Below are 22,909 nucleotides of genomic sequence, written 5' to 3' on the forward strand. Positions count from 1 at the left end.
AACATGGGAGCGCTGCTAGTCCTCAAAGGCTGTTGGGTGGATTCTATGGACTAATGCTTTGTGATTCTAAAACACTGGACAAAATCTCGGTGCTTTCCCCGTGCAGTGACGACCAAGCAGACTCACTGTTGAGAAGGAAAGCCCTGCTCAGATGCCATCTCTACCAGCCAGCTCCTCGCCTGCCCGGGAAAGGCAGTGCCTCCCTGTCTGGCTCTCATGCTCTGCTGCCTGCAGACAGGCTGCGTTCACTGCCGCACCCCAACGCCAGCCCAGCCGGGGTTTCCGTTCCCAAGACGGCAGGGGCTATCAGACCTCCTGAGGGGTGAGCTGAGGCCGATTCTGAGGGAGGGATGGCAAGTGCCGCTGCTCTGTGACAGGAAGACCCCGCGTCACCCTGGCAGCAAGGAGCAGAGCTGGCCGCCATGTGCCACCCTCCCCTCTCTCTCTCTCCCTGCTCTGACCCTCAGTGGCTTTGGCCCATCAGATCCTGCCTGCACCTCACACTCTCTCCAGGGTCTTTCCTTGCTGCCCCTAAGAGTCCTTTGTGGTGGCCCCACTGTCTCCTGGAGGCTCCATCACATCTCGGGCCACTTCTAGGCCGACAGCGAAGCTTACGAGGTTCCTTCTGCCTGGGACACCTCCTCTCCCGCATCCCCTGACGAAACCCCTGCCCAAACCCGCCTGTCCCCCAAGGCTGAGCCCACGCACCACTCCTCTACGCAGCTTCCTCTCGCCCACGGCTCCCTGCATCTGTTGGCAGTGAACGCCACGGTGCCCACGGGCATGCCCCCGCTGGACTGCATACCCGTGCCCCTTCCTGGCAGAACAGAGACTTGGGGGCCTTCTGCTGAATGGATCAACGCTCCTTCACCGAGGGCTCCCAAGTCAGGACTCTCCCTGAACCGACTTTACTTCTGACCTTTGAAACCTTGCCCTCATAGAAGCTGAGGAGGGCAGGCATTCCTGCAGCACTGCACTTCCAGGAGCCAGTGAGCCACTCGCTGCCGGGGCCGGGCAAAGCCAGAGAGATGGCTGGTTATACCGAGAGGGGGCGCAGTGGCAGCTCCAGCCGCAGGGGAACTCATGGCAGAGCAGGCAGCGCCTGCGGCAGACACAGGATCCCTATAATGACCCCAAACAGGTGGAAAAAGGCAGCTGGGTGCCCTGTGCACCTGATAGCTTTCTAAAAATAGCCGGTGGGCCACAGCTCTGCAGGCTCCCTGCTGGGCAGGGGCAGGGCCTGGGCTCTGGGCTATCTGATCACTAAGTTCCGGAGGAGCGAGGCAGGTCACACCAGCCTGTACCTTACCCTCCCCGGGCGGGGCGGACGCTGACACGCGCTCGGGACTGGGGGCCTGGGCCTGGCCCACTACCTGCAGTTTCGCTCTGCTCACTGCCCAGTCATGTGAAGCAGGGGCAGGTGCCAGCAGGCTCTGGGCACCACTTCTTCTTGGCCAAGGGACCTGGGTACACAGACATTCCCCTCAAGCCAAGGCACTGACAGCATGGCACAGAAATGTCATGATCTGGAGCCACGTGGCAGGAGGAAGCAAGAAAAGAAGAAAGGAATTCTGCAGGCCAAGCCCCCGACGTCTCCTCTGCCCTCCCGGGGGCCGGGCTCGGGGACAAGCAGCGGGCGGTGGAACAAAGAGGGTTCTCTTTCAGGCGCAGGCCGGCCGCTCCAGTTCCCAGAGGCCAGCTCCTCTGGGAACTGCTTCCTCCTCCGTGTCTAGACGGGGTACTTTGCTCGAGCACCCCCTCCCCGGGGCCAGCACTGTGGCTGCACCTGGGCCCTCCCCGGGCTCAGGGAAGTCGTTTAAAAACACATTCCAGTCATTGAAAGCCAACAGTCTCTATTCTTACAGAGCAGAATTCCAGCAGGTTTTGGAGATCAGTAAGTCACCCAGCTGCGAACCGCAGTCTGAGAGGGTTTGAAGAAAAAAATTGCAGGGAGCGAAATTACTTTCCAATAAGATCCCTAGGACATCCAGATTGCCTGGCTCCTCCCACGCTCTGCAGTCCTTCCCCTGAAGGCAAGGGGAGCGGGAGGCTTTTGTTTCCAGGGAACCTTTTCACACCCAATGTGCTCCTCTCACCTCGAAGTCCTTCAGAAACTCTGACTTTTAAACGTGGTTTTCCTATGGGGTCTTGGGAAGGACACACAGCATTGCTTATTCTGAAAAAAAGCCAGCAAGGCCAGCAAAGGAAGGGCGCAGGGAGACCGGGAGGGGCTCCCGAGGCTGCCCAGTCCTGCCCTGGCCCCGGCCCCTCTCCGCGCTGAAGACCACAGACGCTCGGCGGGCACGTTCCCCACCAATTCGCGAGATCATGTTGCTGACATGTGATGCCGGCCTGCGGGCCTGCCAGCGGCGCAGCCACCCTGGCACGGGCGCACGCATGAGCCACCCACCCGTTAGCCGCGCGCATCTATCACCGTGACTCGGCAGCTGCGGCCGTGTCTCCCCGGCACCTCTGCGCGTCCCGTCCCGGGGGGCACAGCATCTCCAGGTTCCTCGGCCCTCTGAGCACCAGTCTCCACACGGAGCCCGGGCAGGGCCCTGGCACCTGGGCCAGTGCAGGCCTTCTGCCCTCCCGGCCATCGGCTCAGGGTTCCCTGTGATGCAGATGAGGAGCCGGACACTCGGCTGGGGCGGGCGCTGCCACTCCCCAGCTCAGCACGGGGCAGTCATCAGCCCTCCCTGGCACCAGCTCCCTCACTGAGAAAGGGGAACACTTGATCCAACTCTACCTCCCTCATGAGGTGTCATGGGGAGAGAAAACACCCAGGGGGTGGGGGAGGAACTTGGAAGGGGAAAGCACGCTAGTGAAAAAGTTCACTGTGGTCGCCGAGCAGGGCCGAAGGCAGAGCCTCCCTCCACGAGATAAGTACTTACTTCAAGGTTCCTGTTTCCTCTCGCTAACAGGAATGGTAGAATCCTCGCCAAGCCCGAGCGGGACAAGCAGCGATAATCACTTGGACGAGAGGCCTGTTGAAATGAGTCTTTGCTGGGACAAGGTCGGCTGGCAGGCTTGGCCTATAAATCAGCGCTCCCGCCCCAGCTCATTGGCTCTTGCAAAGGCATGAACTCAGCTCGACTCGGACATTCCCCAGCTCCTGCTCCGGACCCTGCACACAGTAGGGATTTGGACAGTGTGTGCTGGCTTGAATAATTGCAGAGGCAGCTGGAGGTGTGAGGGGGCAAACCCTGTCCACTGAAGCCGGAGATTCACTCCCTAACGCCAAGGCCAGGGGACAAAGCCGAGTCAGACAGGACCTCAGGCCGTGGTGGGGGTGGCAGTCGGTCTGCCAGACTCGGCAGAAAGGGATTTCAGGGGCGGGGGGGGGGGGGGGGGAGGCCGGGGAGGCTAGAATTAACATACCTACTGTATTATGTTGCAGCGGCGATAAGACTAAAATTTTAGGATTTTCTAAATGAGACTCCTGCACTCGCTAGTTTTCCTTATCAGCACTGGCAAGAACCATAGTTTACCTGCACTCGCTAGTTTTCCTTATCAGCACTGGCAAGAACCATAGTTTAGCATGTGTGTCCTTGGCTTTAGAATGGAGGGGGGATCATAAGAGGGACTCAAGCGCTCTCTCTGCAGAATACCTAGGCACCCGCTTTGCTCTCCCGTGAAAGGCGGGCCCTCTGCTCCTGCTCGCCTCACACGCACTGCGCTCGCACCCACAGGCACCCGGCTGGCACGGTTTCCCAGCTCCAAGCCTGCTGAACAAAATAGAAACTGAGGCTGGGAAAAGAACCAGTAGGAGTGGAGTGCCAGGCAGTTCACAATGGCTCTGTCCTCCCCCTCGGGCCTCAGGCTCTGGAAAGCACCCCACCCCCACCATCACCACCTCGAGGGGCAGTTGCAAGGGTTCTAACATTCCACTCCACAGAGCAGCTCTGACACCTGCCCCTGGGGGGCAGCTCTTTGGGAACTGTGATCAGGGCAACTATAAGGTCAAGTTCGTACAGCGAGTTCAGACACCTGCATGGCACCGGCTGCCTCTGTGGGGCGGGGTTTGCTCTCTGTGTAAACTGGGAGGGGTGGTGGGGGGACTGCCACGCACCCATGTTACAGACGTGCAGCGGGCCCCTGGAGATGGCAGGTGGCGTGGCATCATCTGAGGGAGCTGGCGCTGGAGGCAGGAGTAAAAGCTGGGGTCCGGACTGAGGGCTGGGTTTGGGGGAGACCGAACTCTCTCCCCAGGGCCTGGGCCCGCCCACCCTGGGGAAGGCCTGCCTCACCTCCCGACCCCCTTGGGAGACGATCCGATCTTGCAAAAATGCACCTTATTTTCTGATCAGATTTCAAATAAAGTGAAAGGTCTCCAATCTGTCCAGAAAAGAGAAACAGCCACCCTTCCTTCATCTCGAACGTAGACACAAGTCAAGAATCAATCAAACCGAGCTTAGAGCAAGCAAACCAGATGACATCACAGCACACAAGTTCCTTGTTCATGGAAGGCCCGGCGTCCTTGTTTATAGCCGAAGACACTTCCTTTGCACGTAATTCTAACAAGCAGGGGAGCGGGTGCTGTGGCTCCAGGCAAGACAATGATCACAGCGAGTTCAATGGATGAGAATGACTGTGAAGAGCAGGAGCACGGCCTCAGCCGGCACAGCGACCTTCGGGCGTGTCGTTCAGGGTCACACATCCTAACCTCCTCCGTGGGACCCCCGGGCACCAGGGCACCACTGCACCATGCACGCGACTCTTACGGCGGCAAGCCGGTTAAGAGTGCAGGCTCTGGAAGGCCATGGAGCCTCGCGCCCTGGCTCTGACCCTTACCGTCTGTGTCCGTGAGCCATTGGCTCGACCTCTCTGACTTCTGTTTCCTCCGGGGAAATGGGGAGATAAGGAGCTGCCACTTTCAACTGTGGGAGGAAGCTGCCTGCGAAGAGCTTGGTGGGCCACGCCTGGCTCGTGCGGGGGATATTCCCTTACACACGACGTCCCGTGGAAGAGGAGGGTGGGCGAGTTTCCCCGCGTGGCTCACATAAAAAGGTGAGGGCTTTACCGGGGGTAACGGTGACCGAGAGAATAAGTCCCAGAGGAGACGCCAGAGAAAGTGTGGGTGAGGATGAAGCCGGACACAGCTCCCACATCTCCTATGGAACACCTATGGGTGCCAGGCACTGGCTCAGGTGCTGACATACGTTATCTAATTCCATCGGCCCAACTTGGCCGCAGTTATTACAAAACTCCAGGTCACAGATGAAGGATCTTACACAGGAGTGAGGACACTTTCCTAAGGTTATCCAGCTCGTAACTGGGATTCAAAAACTAGGGGACTGGAGGAACTGGAGGGAGCTCCCACTCATCACCACCTCCCGGCCCTGATGCCAGCGAGTGGCCCGGAAGGGCACCTGCAGCTTCAGTGACCCTGTGACCTTGAAACCCCCTTTGCAAAGTCTGCACATTGCTCCTGCGGTCAGTCTGTGACATGCCTGAGGGGGAAGGAAGTCACCCGGAAACTTTCAAAACATGAACCCCACCAACCAGCAAGGCAGGTAGGGCCCAGCGAGGCGGCCTCGGGCCCAGAGCCTTCTCCAGGGGCGGGGAAAGGACTGCCAAAAGGAACATCCTCTGGGGGAGCCCCTGCACACCCCTTCCTCAGGCTCCTTGTCCCCGATGGCCACGGGGAGCACAGAACACTCCCTCATCAAGTGGGCTTCCTGCCAAGCCCCTCCCTCCCTCTCCCCCTCCCCCTCCCCTCCCCCCTCTCTCCCTCCCTCCCCCTCCCCCCTCCCTCCCTCCTGCGTGGTGTCCGGTTAAGAAACCGGCTCTGGACTCAGGTCAATCTGTACTCGAATCCCACTTCTGAGCTGGGTAACTGGGAAAGTGTCCTCACTCCTGTGTCAGAGCCCGCACTGTGCCCTGAAGCTTGTAATAACTGTGACCCAGCTGGGCCGATGGAATTAGATAAAATAGCACCTGAGCCAGTGCCTGGCACCTGTAGGCGACGAGGGAGCTGTGCCCATCTTCGTTCTTACCCACAGAACCCTCCGCGTTCTCATCACTTGGAGGGCGTGTCCAGCAAAGAGAAACAGCTACAGAGAAAACATCGGAGTGAGGGAGCGGGTCTTTGTCAGACGTGGCCGGCGATCGGAGTTTGTTTCCAGAGAAAAATGACGGTGGTTCAAACCCTCCAGGCCGCCTGGACTCTGGTTTAGGATAATGTAACGTCTCCAGCAATAATACGTGTGGAGGAAAAGAGAGGAAGATGAACTGCACGTTACTCGGGGATCCCATTACTCAGTCCGTTCCTTTTGCTAAAATGCAGAAAGAGCTGTAATGAGGATTTGTATTGTCCTAAGGAAGAAAATGAATGAAAAAGTGACCTAACAGCTTGGGAAAGTTCCCTACGCTGAGCAGAGACGTCCCTTTCCTTTCGGCTAAGGAGTTGAGGTATGTAAATAGCCCATTGAAAGAAAAGGCTTGTGTAACTAATCCCCGGGCACCTCCCTTCCCCAGTGCGTCCTGCTGTTCTCATGGGCTGAGGACCCAGGGCCCGGAGTTGGGGCGGTGCCCTGGCCTTGACCTCCAGGGAGGAATGGGAAATCCCAGGGAGCCCATTCCTTGTTTCCAACACAGCGGACAAGGCAGGCTTTGTTCTCCCTCTCCCTGCCCAGCTCCAAGGCCTTGTTTTAGTTTTAAATAGCCAGTGAGTCACAGAAGGTCAGACTGAAAGGCTTCTGCAGGCTCCTCTCCCGCCAGCCCTCCCATTGCAGAGACTGGGAGACTGAGGTCCCGGGAGGTGCAGGCACTCGCCCTGGATCCCATGAAACCGCAGAGGCCAAGCCTGAGAACATCAACCCAGTGCACACCCACCCACCCTGTCCCTCATTTCAGGGGGACCGGCCCTGCCTGGGCTCGAGGCTGTCTGACTGAGGCCTTCAGCCTCCCCAGGTGAGGCCCCGGGTCCCTTCCAGGAGATGGCAGGCTTTCAGCCCCGTCCTGCTCTCCCTGTGTCTCCCTTACCTGGCTTCTCTCCTGGGCAGGCGGGCGATACTCAAAGGTGGTTTATGCTGACACCCCCTCTGCTGACAGCCATCAGCCAGGGTGAAACCCCAGTCCTGGGCCCAAGCCCGGTCCTGCCATGGGGCTGGCCTGGGCTGGCTGGGGGCCGCTGCAGCTGCCCAGAGGCCCTGGCACGGTTGCCTTGCAGGGAGTCCACAGATAGCACAGAAGGCATATTCTGGGGCTGAGCTAGCAGGTGAGGATGCCCAGGAGGAGGAGGGGTGGTGGGGCCGGGGCCCTGGGTCTCAAAGACCCAGGAGGTGGGGACTGCAGCTGGCTGGAAAATGTGTCCTGGAAGGAGGGCTGGGAGTGGACAGGCCAGGCCTGGCTGTAGGGAGGGGCACGGCACAGGGTCAGTTCACCCTGGGAGGCCCACCCCGCCTGGTGCAGGCAGCTTCTGTTGGAGCCTCTGAGTGCAGGCTGAATGGAGTCTCGGAACCGCCCTGGGCCCGGGGAGTGCATCTCAGGGCCCTGTGTGGACACGCGCTCCTTCCCCACAGGCTGCCTGGCACCGGTGCCCTCGCTGGGCTCACGGACCAGGCCCTTCCCCTGTGCCCAGGAGTCACTAATAAAAACACATGGCTCTGAGTCCTCAAAGGGGATGGGACTCTTTGAGGAGTTACAGCTCCCACACCATCCAGAGCCTCTCCTGCAGGCAGTCACATGATATAGAGGTAGGAGAGGAAAGGGGAACAGCTATGGGGTGGGTCAGAGCTGCGGGTGACTGTGGAAGGCAGGTGCCTGGGTGGGTAGCTCTGGGCTGGGCCCAGTGGGGAGGGAGAGCTGAGCACAGACAGTGCCTAGTGAGGCGCTATGAGGGGTCCCAGGCACTGGTCCAGGCCAGAGGGTGCTAAGTGTGGGACACAGCACCCCAGAAGGTGAGCGCCTATACTGGGATGGAGGACACGCACGGGGGCTTGCTTCCTGGAGAAGAGGATGCTTGGTGGGCCTTGGCGGGATTTCTGGGGTGGACTTTCCAGGCCAGGAAAGTGGGGTTCATCAGACAGAAGCAGGCGTGGGCATGCACAGAGCATCCCCTGGAGACAAGAGATCAGATTCCTCATCCTTATCCACATCGCGCCCATTTTATAGATAAAACGACTGAGGCACAAGGGTAAAAAATGACTTGTCCATGTAGTAGCTGATGGGGTCAGGATTTGGACCTAAAGGTCTCAGGGAATACCCACTTCCCTCGTGGCATGGACTCTCCACACAGGAGTGGAATCCCAGGGAATACCCGCTTCCCTCTTCCTCACAAAGCCCAAAGCGAGGAAAGCCAGGCACATCTCCGAGAAAAGCACCTTCTAAGGGTGGGAACTGGTGAGCAAACTCAGGCTTGGCAACAGGCCCCTCCGGCCCCTGTCCAGCCACGTGGCATGGACTCTCCACACGGGAGTGGAATCCCATGAGGAGAGAATCTGGTATCTACTCTGCACGTTGAAAAGATGGGAGAAGAACTTGGGAAGGCTGACCATTTCAAATTCTATATTAAACATTTTTTTCTCCTAACAAATTGCTGGCATTTCTAAGTTTAAAGAGGAAAAGAAGCCCGCAGATGGCAGACCCCTGACCTTGGACATGGCGCATGGAAGCACCAGCACTCTGCTCTCTGCTCCCACCCTCCCCGTGGCCGCAGCTCCGAGAGGCAGCTGACAGAGGGGCCAGCCCTGCACCCTGGGTGACAGGCAGGGGCACGCCAGCCACCAGCCTGCCCAGCCCACTCTGCTTCTCCTTCCCTACAGCCCCACGACCCACCTCAGCGCTGCCCGCGGGGACGCACACGGGTGGGAGCCTTGGCTCTGCACCCAGGACCCACCAGACCCAACCCCGAGGGCTTTGGAAGTAGGGGTTCTCCGTACTAATTCCTCCCGGGCCTCCCCCGGGTCTAGACCAGACCAGGGTCCCCGAGGATTTGCTGATTGGCCAACTGGCCCAAGGGTCCCCTTCCCAGGCCCTCACTGTGAGCAGCTCAAATTCCAAAACGTCTGCCAGGAAATCAGCTGTTTGTAAGTCAGCTTGTACTTCCCTGTGGAGACAACGCCATCCATGGTCATGGGGCTGCCTAGCAAGACACAGAGGCCGACGTCATCATCTAGCTCTGAGCCGTGGCACAAGACCCACGCGACGGGCACTGATTGGGGCATCACCCAGGAGGGTCTGCAGGGTGGGTGGAAGGAGGAGGAAGAAGGAATGGTCTGCTTTGTTTCTTTAGCATTCTTGTGTGTGTGTGTGTGTGTGTGAGAGAGAGAGAGAGAGAGAGAGAGAGAGAGAGAGAGAGAGAGAGAGAGACTAATCTTGAAACTGTGACACTTGGCCTTGACACTGCCATTGTTGGGACCACCTGATCATCTGCTCCCAGCCAGCCCAGTAGGTAGGAGCTGTGGGAGCAGAGATGGGGGTCCCCCGGCCCATAGGCAAGGCTGAGAAAGGCCTTTGCGAGGAGGTGGTGCCTGAGCCATCTCCAAGGGGGAAGCCAGGTGAAGAAGGGGGGAAGGACATTTTAGGCAGAAAATCACTTTAGTCATGAAAACAGAGGCAGGAAGCCGTGGGGTGTATTCAGGAACCCAGAGAGGACAGTTGGAGCAAAACAGGCGAGAAGGAATATGAGGTGGGGGAAGGGGGGGGGGCGGAGACCAAGCCATGGCCCGGACCCCGCCCAGGTCCCAGAGTGTGAGGTCTGGTGGGGTGTCCAGTTGAGAACGGCGAAGGGCCCGCCCCCGGGCAGTGACGGGGAAGAGGGACAAGGTGGAGAAAAGAGTCAGAGGCGATCCTGATAAGACTTGGCAGTCGGTTGGCTATTGAGTTCATTAACGAGAGCCTTCCGTGTGCTGAGCTAGCACTGGGTGGAGGAGGGAGGTGTCGAGGATGAATGTCAGTTTTTAGGCTTGAGAGACTGGGATGGCGGTGGAATTCTATTGAGATTGAGGAGAAGCAGGCCGAGGACGCCTTTGATGGAAGCAGAGGAGGTGAAGGCTGGGGGGCGCCACCCGGTGAAGTGGGCAGGGAGGCGTCTCCAGGTCGGGGAGCCCGCAGAAGCAAATGCAGTGAGGACGGAAGAGCGTGACTATTTAAATGGAAGAGAACCCCGACCCTCTACCCGAATCCCAATGTTTGAGCTCACCCACCGCCCCCGCAGCCACACCAGTGACTCGTGACAGAGGGTGACTGTGCACCCGACGTGCCAAGATGCAGACTCTGTGGCCAGGAAACTTGGCTCACTTTGCAGAGGCACCCGGAAGACTGCCTTCGGCTGCCCTCGGACCCGCCGCCAGCCCTCATCAGCACGCTGAGTGGGCACTTGTCAGGACGGAGGTGAGACTGAGGGAAGCAACCTGCAGGGGTGTCTACAGCGATTTCCAGGGAAACCCATCTGCCCGCCTTCCGCTGGGGCTGCGGCCGCCTACCCAGCCCATGCTACACTCCCCGAGGCCCCTTGGGGCTCTCTGCTCAGGGTCACGGGGGCGCCCCGGCCCCTGCTGCATGTGGGCCTCCGCCCAGGCCTCCGAAGGACCTGGGGAAGTGGGAGCCCGTGCCAGGCCCTCAGATGAGACTCAGGTGAGTGCATTTCACGCTCCTCCGAGGCTCCCCAGCCCCACGCCCGGGCAGCGTAATTACAGACGCCTCCCTCCTTACGAACCCTTCCCAGGCGCGGCGGAAAGGAATACAATTTCTGGCTGTCCAAATTACAAGAGACCGTAATGCACAAAAGCAATAAACACAGGTTCTAGCAGCAATCAGATACCACTTATCGTAAACAATGGTTTTCGTGATTTATTGCGTTTGAAGCAGGTTCGGCCTGACTCCTTAGCAGCTTTGGTTATTCTTGTTTTCAAGCAGAGGTGGAGGCAGCCAGCTGACGTCAGACGAAATTGCTCAAGCGCAGCAGATTTTAAAAATAGGGCCAATGTGGTGTTAAAAATAATAATAATAGGAAAATTGGGGTGGCTGTAGGCTGATGTGAACGTCTAAAGACAGAGCCACTCCACCCCCCGACCCGACAAAGCCCATGCATCCTCAGTGGGTCCTGCCCATGGCTCACCCTCACTTCCTGGGTCCAGCACTTCTGTCCCCCTCCCCCACCGGCCCCCAGGTAACTGTGGGAGGGAGGAGGGCACCAGGAGCCAGAGTGGGCCACGGGACAGTCGAGATCAGTGATGGCGAAACTTTGGAGCTCGGCGTGTCAGCATTTTGAAAAACCCTAGCTTAACTCTGGTGCCGTGTCACAGATAGAAATTTTTTGATCTTTGCAACCATAGGAAAACAAAGACTTATATTTTTGATATTTATTTTACATATTTAAATGCCATTTAACAAAGAAAAATCAACCAAAAAAATGAGTTCGCGTGTGTCAGAGGTTCGCCATCACTGGTCTAGATTAACACACAAAGCCGTTCAGCTGCTCTGCCCAGGCCTCAGTGGGTGCTGGTGGTCAGATACAGGAGAGTGGGGAAGAGTCCAGTTCCAACAGCGAGCTGTGCCAAAGGTCTGCAGTGATGATCCAAAAGGAAGCGGGCCCAGTTCTGGCAGGAGAGCCCCTCCTCTCCTGGCCCTAGTCCGGTCCCTCTGCAGGGAGGTGCGGCGGGCACAGTTGGGAACGCTGGGGGCAGGGCACGGGCTTAGAAGGCAGGGAGAAGGCCCGGGTTGGAGTGGAGTCTTTCCACATCCGAGGACTCTGTGTGGGCATTTCAGGGAGCTCTGTTTTTATTAAGCATCTCCAGTGGGTTTCTCTAAGATTGCTTGCCAAAAAAGATTGGATTAGAGAAGTAATCCCCAAGTAGGAGCCAGCGAGTTCTGCTTCTCTGGCCTTTCCCCCCTCTCCTTGAATTCAACGTTTCACCGTGACGTTAAAGGACAGGCTTGGAGAGAAACTCATTGCAAGACAGTGTGACCGTGAGGGTCTTGGGGAAGAGGGGTGCTCCCAGGAGGGCAGGGGCCTCGCCCTCTCCTCTCATGGGACCGACCGTCACACAGGGAGCCCCCACCAAGGGTAAGTGAGAGTGGACGGCACCAAGCCATCTTGGCTGTACCCAGGGCCTGTGCACAGGGACTTGGCTCTAAGGGAAACTGAGGCAGAGTGAATAGTGTGCACCAGGGCCCAGCCTCCCAGGAAGCAGAGCCCTCACGGCACAGGCAGAAAAGGCACCTGGGGAGGTGGTTCACTCCCGGAATCTCCGGGAGCTGGAAGAACACCCTGTAACCACCAGGCAGTGCCCTTGGGATCGAGGGAGCGTGAGCTCACATGTGCACACACACACACACACACACACACACGCGGCCCTGCCTCCTGCAGGATGGCCGAGACCCTGTGCAGGCTGATGCTGCCTTCCAGCCTGGGGGGCGAAGCTTTCTTGTTCGAGCTCAGAGCGGAGAGCAGAAACATCCCTGAGCCATACAATCACAGTAAGGAGAACGGGTCCTTTAGTGACTGGCCCGTCCCAAAGGAACAGCCATGATACCTTGTTTGCAGTAAATCCTCAGAACACCACCCAGGAGGGAAAACACATATTGATCGTGAACATGTATTGCATACTTATTTCTATTCCAGGCGCCATCCCAAACTCCCTTCATAATTAACTTAGCCAATGCTCACCGCAACATCATGCCCTGGGCATCGTTAACCTCCCTATCTGACAGGTGAGGAAACCGAGGCACAAAGAAGGAGGTCGACTTCCCACGGTCCCTCAGCCAGGAAGGGTGAACAGTTTCCACGTCCGCAGGACTCACGGTGGCTCCGGCCAGTTCCACGCACACTCTTTCCCACTGTGTGGGCGCCCTGGGATAGTTCTTTCTGTGTGTTCCCGTCGCCTTCCTCGGCCGGGATCAGTATGTGTATAGGAAGACAGGCGGGACGAATGTCGCCGAAAACAGTAACATCCCGACTCACCTGCTGGAGTCAGAAGCTGCCATCAGCGCTCACACCTGCCCTGTCGGTTGTTCACTGCTGACCGTCCCTGCCAGCCACACGCTACCCCCGAGAGATAAAGTCACTGCGGCCACAAACCACACAGAGTGTCTGAAACCTGCAGTCAGCAGATCACTGCAGAGTGTCGACGTTCAGGCACCGCTAGGTATCACACGCCCAGACAGCAAGCAGGGATTCCAGAAAAAACACACTCAAAAACCTTGCCTTCTGATAGAGACACAGGCGAAACACTGCACCGAGATATTCTCAACGCGGAGATAAGTTTTGAGACAGATCCTCGCATCTTCCGGCAGCCTGTCCTGCCAGATTTCTAATGCCTGGCCTGCAATCATCTTTGTGCAAAGGAAGGTGTGAGAAACACCGCCCGCCCCCTGGGACTGCTTCCTTAACACTCCCCACTTCAGGGACCCTCCTTCCTGCCCAGTGACCACAGTGCCTTGGTCTGTGCTGTGCAGGTGCAGATACACTGATACACTGCACTACATTTTCCCTGATTGCCTCCTATGGAACTTTTCTTAGACCAAGGGGCTCCTGGAAGGTGGAGCTGTGTCATGCCCCTGGCTCCCCGCCCCCCAGCTGTTTAGAGGCACCAGGATCACCAGTGGAGCTGATTTAGTTTATTTAGATGCCAAATCCTGAGCCACACTCCTAGGCATTTTGACTCAGTGGATCTGGTGCGCAGCTCAGAAATTCACTTTTTTTTTTTTTTTTTAAACCAAGTGTCCTAAATGCTTCCGGTGTGGGCAGCCTGGGGCTCAGGTTTGGGGAAACACTGCCCGCTCGCTCTCCAGGGCAGCATCGGTAGGGTCTGAGCTGTGTCCACCCCAAATTCACACACTGAAGTTCTAACCCCCACTGACTCGGAATGTAACCCTATTTGGAGGTGGGGCCTTTACGCTGGTGATGGAATTAGAGTGAGGTCATTAGGGGGGGACCCTAACCCAATATGACTGGTGTCCTTAAAAGGAGAGGAAACCTGGGCCCAGGCGCATGCAGAGGGCACGATTCTCACACCCTGGGGAGGACCCAACCCTGCCGACACCTTGATTTTGGACCCACAGTCTCCGTGAGACAATAAGGTGCCAGTTGTCTGAGTCCCCAAATTGGCTACTTTGTTACAGTAGCCCTAGCTCACTAATACAGCATCCATAGCAGATATTTTGCAAATACTTTTTTTTTTTTGTCCAAACTTTTCAACTGCCCTGAATTCTTCCCCGGATATTCCTACCCCAGGGCCACGGCCTGCTGTCACCAGCCGCCTGCCAGGTCTGACTCGGCAGCCTGGTGTCGGGGCATGGGATTGCTCGAGCAGGCCATCTCTCACCAGCCCCACACCTGCCCAGCCTTGGGACCCAGCCACAGCACCCTCCCCCCGGGCTCCAACCTCTCATCACTGTCTCAGTCACTCACTAAGCCGCGCTCTCGGAGCCAGATGCCACCCAGCTCAGCCACCTCCTCTGGGGCGCGTGGCTGGCCTCCCTGCCTGCCAGACAAGCCGGGCACGATCCCCGGGGAGGCCTCGCCGGGGACAGATGGGGGCCCTGTGGACAGACAGACCCTCAGGAAGGCATTGCCTCTCGTCGCCTCTGCCGTGCCTGCCTCTGTCGGAGAGATGGGCAGACTGGCAGCAAAGCCTGTTGGAGCTCTGCTCACGGGACAGCCGCTGTCACACCCAACATGCCTCGGGTGGCACCGCACAGCAGCATGCACAGCTACAGGAGAGGCTCCGGGAGAGCAGGCCCAGAAACTACAGGGAGCTGTGTGCGCCAGACCTCAGCTGCCACCGCGGCCACCGGTCGTGCTTCTTGGTGAGGCCTCCCCTCCTTCCTGCGTCTTGTGTGTCTCTGCTCGCCGCTCGCCACCACGAGGAGAAAGGTGGCTTTGGGCGGGCGGATCGGAACGAGTTCTCCTGCCACCAGCACACGACACGGCCTCACGCTGGAGGAAAGGGTCTCTCGGACGCTCACGGATCATCTCCTGCTCATCTCCTTCTCTCCCTGCTCCTGCTTTCTCCCTGGGCTGTGGGTGACCGCCGCCCCCGTGAATGAACTCCGCCGGGACCACTGTCTCAGGAAGGAATGGAATGGAAATCATTTTTGGAATATAAATCAAATAGGATTTCAGTTGAGTGACTTAAAGGAAATTAATTGACTTGTACTCGCCACCATACCCTGATAAGAGCTCATTGCCAGGCCCATCGGAGTAATGAGAAAACAGTTAATAAAATCCGCCCGTCAAAAGCAGCCCACGCTAGGCCGCTCGGGGATGTCCCCCAGGGCCACAGGGGGTGGAGCGCACCGGTCGGCTGGGGCCAAGCTCAGGGCTGCTGTATTCTTCTCTGTGCGGGATTATGGGGATTTTAATACCGTAAGATCCTTAGGGCCGAGACGTTTTCCCAAGCTGCTCTGCATTTCCCCACCGTGCTGTGCACATATTAAAATCGCAACCGAAGGAAGGATTTGGGCTACATGAGAACTTTTTTGCATGCAGCAGCGTGTATTTTTTTCATGTGCAAGGCCTTCTAAAGAGACACTTCTCCTCCCCCTTATTGGCTGTCAGTGACCTTAAGGAGGAGGGAGTGGCAATATTTAATGAAAGACACCTTTAGCTCCACCCCCCACTCTCCCAAATCCACGGACGAGAAAAAGTGATGGACTGAAAACACACTCACGTACGTGCAAAGACGAGGGGAGGTAAAACCTCTACACAAAAATCTAATGTGAGACCCTGGACTTGGTGGCCAGCCCAACCGCCCATCAGCACCCCCCAGCCCACGTGGGTGCCATTCCTCATTCTCGTCAAAGATGTGAGTCTTCCCACCGCGCAGGCAGAAATGACCTGGGTCCCTAGGACCCCACAAGCCATGGTCCTCCTGGACGGACACCCAGTGGAAGCTTCCCGTCCTGGGCTCTTCTCTGGATAGTTTCACTCCCAGGCCCAGCCCCATTCTAGGCACCTCCCCACAGTAAGTCATATGATCTGCAAGGGAGTTTCGCAAGGAGGTGCTCTCAGTGATGCCATTGGGACGCCTGCACGCCCCCTCCCCCCATTCGCATGTGTAAACCCTCCCCTCTCCCCCACAAACGTGAGGGTATTTGGTAGCAGGACCTGTGACAGGTCATTAGGTTTTGAGGAGGTCATAAGGGTGGGGCCTAAGGGAATGGATTGGTGGGATTAGTCTCCCTATAACAGTGGTTCTCAACCTTCCTAATGCCGCGACCCTTTAATACAGTTCCTCATGTTGTGGTGGCCTCCAACCATAAAATTATTTTCGTTGCTACTTCATAACTGTCATTTTGCGACTGTTATGAATCATAATGGAAATAGCTGATATGCAGGATGTATGTTCATTGTTACAAATTGAACATAATTAAAGCATAGTGATGAATCACAAAAACAATATGTAATTATATATGTGTTTTCCGATGGTCTTAGGCGACCCCTGTGAAAGGGTCGTTCGACCCCCAAAGGGTCGCGACCCACAGGTTGAGAACCGCTGCCCTCTAAGAAGAGACATTAGACAGCGACATGAGGCTGCCACGTGAAGACACAGTGAGCAGGTGGCCACCGGCCTGCAAGCCGGGAAGAGAGCTCTCACCAGACAATGACCGGGCCGGCACCTTGGTCTTGGACTTCAGCCTCCAAGAGCCGTGAGGAAACAGCTGTCTCTTCTTTCCGACACCCAGGCTGCGGTATTTGCTAGGACAGTCGGGGCTGACTAGTGCAGGAGGGAGCAGAGGCGCAGCGAACGGAAGGCACTTGCCCCAGGTCACACGGGAAGTGGCAGAGCCAGCCTGGAACCAGCAGGTCTAGCTGAGCCTCTGCTGTTACTGCTCCGTGGAAGCTGCCTTTGGCTGAGCTAGGCTGTGGCGGGCTGGGCTTTCTGTTAAACGTTCCCACGAAAAGTCACGGGGAGCTGGTTTCCTGAACAGCTCGTGTGAGGTTCCTGGGCCCCGGGAACCGAGGGCGGGAATCCCGAATGTGGTCAGGCCCCAGGGACATGCTCAGAACAGACTCACGGGGCACCATGTCAAGGCTTTGGGTTTTTATCTGCAAGACAGGGCCCGGCAGCAGGGGTGCGGGGCAGGCCGGAATCGCGTCTTTTCTACAACCCCAACTCTCCCCCACTGGACCCCGACGGCGGGTCTGAGTCCCCTCCTCCAGAATCCAGGCAGCTTGTGATTCTCTCCTGAAGGGCAGAACGGAGCAGCAGTGACCAGGCGTGTTTCGGGGCCAAGTCATCCAAGGCAACGGGGCTTCACCGTGAGTTGGGATACGCCCTTCCCCAGCCCTGAGCTTCCAGGTAGGAAACCCACCCCCCCGAGGCCACCATACTGTGAGGAGCCCCGGCCGAGAGAGGACATGCAGCCTTCCAGCCACAGCCCAGCAGAGGCTCATGTCGGCAGCCGCGTCCCCGCCAGGCACGTGGGAGGAGAGGCCTCTGAGATCGGGGGCCTGCGGCGGGATCACCCAGCCGGGGCCCCAGATGGCACAGTGACAAGCCCACCCCGCCGCGCCCTGTCGGAAGTCCTGACCCACAGGCTGAGTGTAACAAGACGGTTGTCACACCTCTGGTTTGGGGGTGGCTAATTACACAGCGGCCGTGGCTGGAACAGATGCTGGCTCCCCGTCGCCCGGTGACTGCCATTCCCCACTCCAGGCCCTGCTCTGGCCAAAGGGGCTCAGCCCAGATCGTGGCTGGGAGCTGAGAGTAGGGCCTGACAGACCAGTAGACAGACAGACGGACAGATAGCACCACAGGAGGAAAGGTACGGTTTGGGTGTGTTTCCGAAGGCCAGGCCCCACGAGGCGGCCCCTCCGAGCTGCCCACATCCTGGTCTCCGGCCTGGGCTTCTTGGATCAGGAGATGGATAAAGTCGCCCTCGAGAGCAGACACTAGAAACTTAGGCTGACAATGTGTAACCCCTTCCCAGAGGCTCCACAACACCTGGGAGCTGAGTCCCTAGAGACATCGCATCCCAGCCAGCGAGGCGCAGTGACGTGGTGAGGACGTGGGACCGGAGAGGAAGGAGGGATGTCCCGCTGTCACACTGCTCAGACCGGGGCTGGCCCAGAGCCCCTGATGGAGGCGACGAGAGATGTGTAATCCTGTTATCCCGCAGGTCCGAGCACCCACACAGGCTCCTGCCGTGGCACGCCTCCCTGCTGGGTTACGCGTTCTGCAGGTCTCCGCTCCCTTCCTGAGCCTGACATTAAGGGTCCAGACTCTCCAGGGCCCAGTAGGGGAGCCTGGCGCTGCCTCTACTAATGCAGGCAGAGCTGCAGGACGAAGGCACGCGGGGCGGGGTGCACGTCACACGCGTGGCCGAAGGGTCAGGACGTGGCCTTCCCGTTTCTGCACCTGCACGGAGGAAGCAGCTCCGTCTTTAACGGATGCCCTGCTCACAGGCCAGCGGCCGGGCTGCTGGAAGAGGAGCCACAGCGGCAGGAAGGGGACGCCACGTGGAATACGTGTGGACGGTGACCGCCACCCCGGGGAAGCGGCCTGTTTTCTCATCCGATTCTTAAGGAGAAGAAGGGGTTCCAGGGTTCGCCCGCACACGGCGCTCCATCACTGCAGAGGCTGCGAGGAGCCGTGCTCCCGCCGAGAGCAGCCCGTGGTCAGCACCCGGCGCGTGGGGCGGGGAAGGGACCTAATTAGCTTGGTGGCCAGTAGCCTGGCGTAGGCGGCGACCGATGAGTGTCCTCTTCAGACACCTCCAGGGCCGGAGGTTGCCCCTAACCTGGGCCAGGGTCCTCGGAAGCCCACCCTCCGGGAGGGGCTGGGAAGGAACCTCTGATGCACAGGCGGCCATGCACCCTATCGCATGCCCCATGGTTCCCTGGCCTCCCTTCCGAGCAACACAGGGGCGTGTGCTCACTCGTCTGCGTGATGGCCCACCACCTGCAAACGCTCCTTCCGGCCACCCACACTGGTCCAGTGGGCGCTTCACCGGTTCTCTGGGCCTGTCTGAGGGTGGTTCTGGGGGTATGGGGGGCACTCCCCTTCTGGACGATGGGACCTGGGGGACAGACTCAGGCTGGGGTTTTGAGAGCCTGTTCAGGGCGTGGGGAGGAGGCAGGACTGACCCACAAGCACGGCAGCACCGAAGCCAGGGGCACCTGACAGTCCACCTGCGGTGCTCACCATCAGGGGCAGGAGGGGACGGCCAGGAGAGGGGGTTCTGAATGGAGGGGAGAGCAGCTTAACTCCCAGCCTCAGCGTCCCCCGTGGGGGCCTCGTCAGCACACAGCACACACCCGGGAGGAGACAGCCCCTGGTGACGGAAGCAGCCACTGGGGCAGGGGACACGCAGACTAGCATCGTCCGAAATCCTGAACAGGACTCTCAACCTCAGCCCTCCCTCAATGCCTGGGCCTCAGTTTCCCCAGTTGTGAAGGCATCTGGCAGCAGAAAGTGAGGGACAGTGGTGAAGAGCTTACGCCTCGAAGGGTCAGCATTTCCAGGTAGAGCATGTAAAAGGCCAACACGACGGAAGACTACGCATCCTAGCAGAAGGGGGCGGGCGGGGGGGGGTGGGGTGGGGGGTGAGAAATCAAGGGTGTCTGTTCTCTGTGGGAAGATGAAAAGCAGAAAGACCTCCTGAAAACAGCGGCCTCCTGGCAGCAGGTGGGCCGATCCCTGTGCCCAGGCCCCCACAGAGGGCTGAGTTGGCTCCCTGGTAGGAGACGAGGTCACGGAGACCATCGATGGAGGCCGAGGGGCCTGGGAGGAAGGGCTGGGAGCACAAGCCAGGAGCCTCCGGGACCCAGCTGCCCCGGGCTCCCAGCCTTCTGCCAGGATGTGCTGGCCCGAGGGCAGGCCGCCCCCAGGGATCCCAGAACTACAGCTTGACTCTGTGCCCACCTGCACTGGAACCCAACGAAATCCACAGCCCAGCCCCTTCTTCTGGCCCAGTGAGTGCCCGTTCCCTCTAATTCCAGCTGTGACAGAAGCCAAGAGCCCCTTCAGAGAAGACCCTGAGCCAGGCTCTGCCCCACCCCCTCGATGCAAACCCGGACTTGCCCCTGGGGCTCCAGAGGGCATGGCTGCCAGGCTGGGGCTGGCACCGGGGAGGGAGCAGGAGCCCCAGGGAGCAGCGGGAGCCCCCGCCAGATGTGCCCACGGCCATGTTTCATCCACCAGCAGCTCCGTCAGGTCAGGGCCGGAGCGGCCCCTGCTCCCAGGAGCTCGGCGGGGGGGCCGTCGCAGCACTCACTCTCTGCTGGAGTGTTTTCCAAAGAAGTAGATTTTCCAGGGAACTGACATTTGTCACTTTCAGCACCAACTACTAATTTCATAAAAAAGATTTGCATTTGGGTGGAAAACACTTCTGAGCTACACTATAAACCTGTCTGGGCGTACACGGCATCTATGGAACATGACATTCTCTTGTCTCCATGACCTGGAATCGTCCCAGAGGCCTCGTGCTGGCCCGAGCTGTCGCCTGGCTGAGCTCGAGGGGTCTCTGGAGGCCCCCTGGCCCTAAGGGAGCGTTCAGAAGACTAGGGTTTGGCCCTGCTTCGGGGACCTCCCTGGCTGGTGCAGGCAGTGCATATCTGAGACAATCCCAGCCCAGCGGACTCACGGGGGCAGAGGCGGGGGAAGGATGCGGGGTTCCATTCGTATGGCCTTGAGGCATGACCCCTTCTTCCCTTAAGCAAAGAGTGCGCTATGTGGAGGCCGGCGTGCAGCACTGAGGGCTGGGGTGCTGTGCTCAGGGATCCTGTCTGCTCCTGCTTCCTCCTCGGCTGGTAGCTGCTGCCTCTCAGGTTGGCGCCCTCACCTCTCGCTTGTGGCCTAATTTTATTCTCGGGGGCCTGGGTGGGACCCAGAGCATGGCTGGGGTGGGGGAGTGTGAAGGGGCCCATGACCATGGGCCTCCCAGCCCCCTTTGCTGGGCAGTGGTGGTGACGTACGCAGAGTCTGCACGAACCATAAGCCATCGACGGGACAGCGCTAACTCACACGGCCTTTTCTGTATTTTCCCGATCGGGTCTCTAAAACCTACTACACGTTCACCAGTCTGATTGGCAGTGATCTTGGCAAACATATACATGATCAATGATGTCAAAGACATTATGGAACCACAGAGCGTCATGCTGGAAGGGACCCTACTGACCTTGTAGTCCAACCCTCCCTCGGACGGGGCCACTGAGGCCCAGGCCAGGCAATGATCTGTCAGCGGTCAGAGGGGAACAGAGGGAGGGAGGTCCCCGCATCCCAGTCCAGGGCTGTGTCCTGAGGTCCCCTCGCAGGTGGACCACAGGAGCACGCCAGACCTGAGCTGCCGCCAGCTGCAGTCCTCTGCATCTTAGTTATTTACAGCTCTACTCCTCATGCCTTGGGCTAATTTTATAAAGGGCACGATTGTGACATTTAAAGAAAGCGCATACACTCGCAGGTTATTTTTCCTGGTTTAAACCCCTGTGATTAAAGAGGAAAATACAATTACTGACAAGAGAAAAAAAGAAAGAAAAAGAAATATTTTTTCCAACCCAAATACACCTGAGCCCTGATGACCAGACAGCCACACAGAGAGGCCTGGCCTGGCAGGGCTCGGGCCCACCTCAGCCCGGCTATTTGTTCACGTTTGCTTGCAAGCCAGCAGCCTGGCTGCTTCTCCCTGGAACGCCCACAGTGCCTAGCACAGCGCTGCCCATGACTCACGGAGAGAGTGACAGGTTGGGGGGCGCGGTGGGGAACCCAGCACAGTCCCCTTAGAATGTGAGTGGCCAGCGGCATCATGGGAAGAAGACGCCCACTGCACCTAAAGAGACAAGCAAAGTGGCCCAAATCTTGGTCTGGATGCCTGCTGACCGCTGAGGCAGGTGACTCAGGCCAGGAGAGATGAACTCAGAGGGGGAACCAACCAGGTAGACAGGCGGTTTTGCGAGAATTATTCTTTTGTGAGGGTCAGAGGGCCACCACCTCCCTGCCCTCTGCCTGTCCCCACGTGAGTGCCTCCTCCTCAGGAGCCAGAAAATCTGGGGCAAATGAAGGCGGGTGTGGTGAGTGTGGGGGCCGCGGCTGAAGATATCCCATCCCCTCTCGGAGAACCGCCCACCAGGGCCTGGGCACCGTGGGGCGGCGTCTCAGGAACGCACTGTTTTCTCTGCTGGGGCGGAAGAATGTTCAGTGCTGATTACGCAGGCTGGTGAGTAGGCCTTCTCCCTCCCTCTGATCTGGAGCCCTCCTGCTGGGCAGGCCCAACGCGGGCGGGGGATGGTGACATCAGCACAGAAGGAACTGTCTTGTCATCCATTGTTCTTGAGGCATTGCCGAGGTCTGGGATTCCAGGTGTGGAATCAACAGCCTCCACCTCTGAGGCCCGGGGCTTGGCAACCCCTGAAGAACGTCCCCCTGGACCTGGTCCCCAGGGGCACCCAGTGTCCCCAGGAGCCAGCAGGAGACCTTTCTCAGAGGTGGTGCGTTTTGAGCTGCAGGGGATGTCTGAAATGAAAACATCAAATTAAAATGCACCTTAGAAACGAACCATTCGGTGGCTGCTTCTGGAGTAGGGCAGTTGACCGGGAAGGGGCGTAAGGAACGTTCTGGAACTTTATGACGAAATGTTCATTTTCTTCACAGGGATGTGGGTTACATGGAGGGTTGACCTTGCAGCCGGTGCATCACCCACTGAGTGCGCGGCACCTAAGATCGAGGCATTTCCTTGGATAGAAGGGACGGTAAGCCGTATGTGGACAGGAGCTTCCGGGTGGTAAGGAATTCTGAGCAATGAGATTTGCAGGTAAAAATGGTAACCGGGTACAAATCAGAGACACTTTCAGTTTCACCGTTTTCAAAGAAAACGAACATGCTGCAATATTCTAAAACTTGGAAAACAAAGAACGTCCCGCTTGTAAGAAAGACTGCCTTGCTGACGCAGGCTCTTCACCCTGAGATGGGAGGCCTGGGCTGACAGATGACGGAACTGAGCGTCTTGACCTGAAGTTACC

The 22,909-nt window shown here is 58.3% G+C and overlaps 1 protein-coding gene across 2 annotated transcripts in view; it reads right to left on the reverse strand.

Moving 5' to 3' along the window:
* The window catches only part of KLHL29 (kelch like family member 29), a 266,413-nt gene that overhangs the window by 142,046 nt on the left and 101,458 nt on the right, over window positions 1-22,909 (reverse strand). The window contains exon 1 of one of the 2 annotated variants that reach the window (XM_059660439.1): window positions 2,895-3,019. The exons of the other annotated variant lie outside the window; for it this stretch is intronic. The gene's annotated coding sequence lies outside the window, so the exon portion shown is untranslated. Of the gene's footprint in view, window positions 1-2,894; window positions 3,020-22,909 lie in introns of those variants that run through there. 2 annotated transcript variants of the gene reach the window in all.

The sequence above is a fragment of the Myotis daubentonii genome, chromosome 12, assembly GCF_963259705.1.
Source record: "Myotis daubentonii chromosome 12, mMyoDau2.1, whole genome shotgun sequence".
Lineage (NCBI taxonomy): Eukaryota > Metazoa > Chordata > Mammalia > Chiroptera > Vespertilionidae > Myotis > Myotis daubentonii.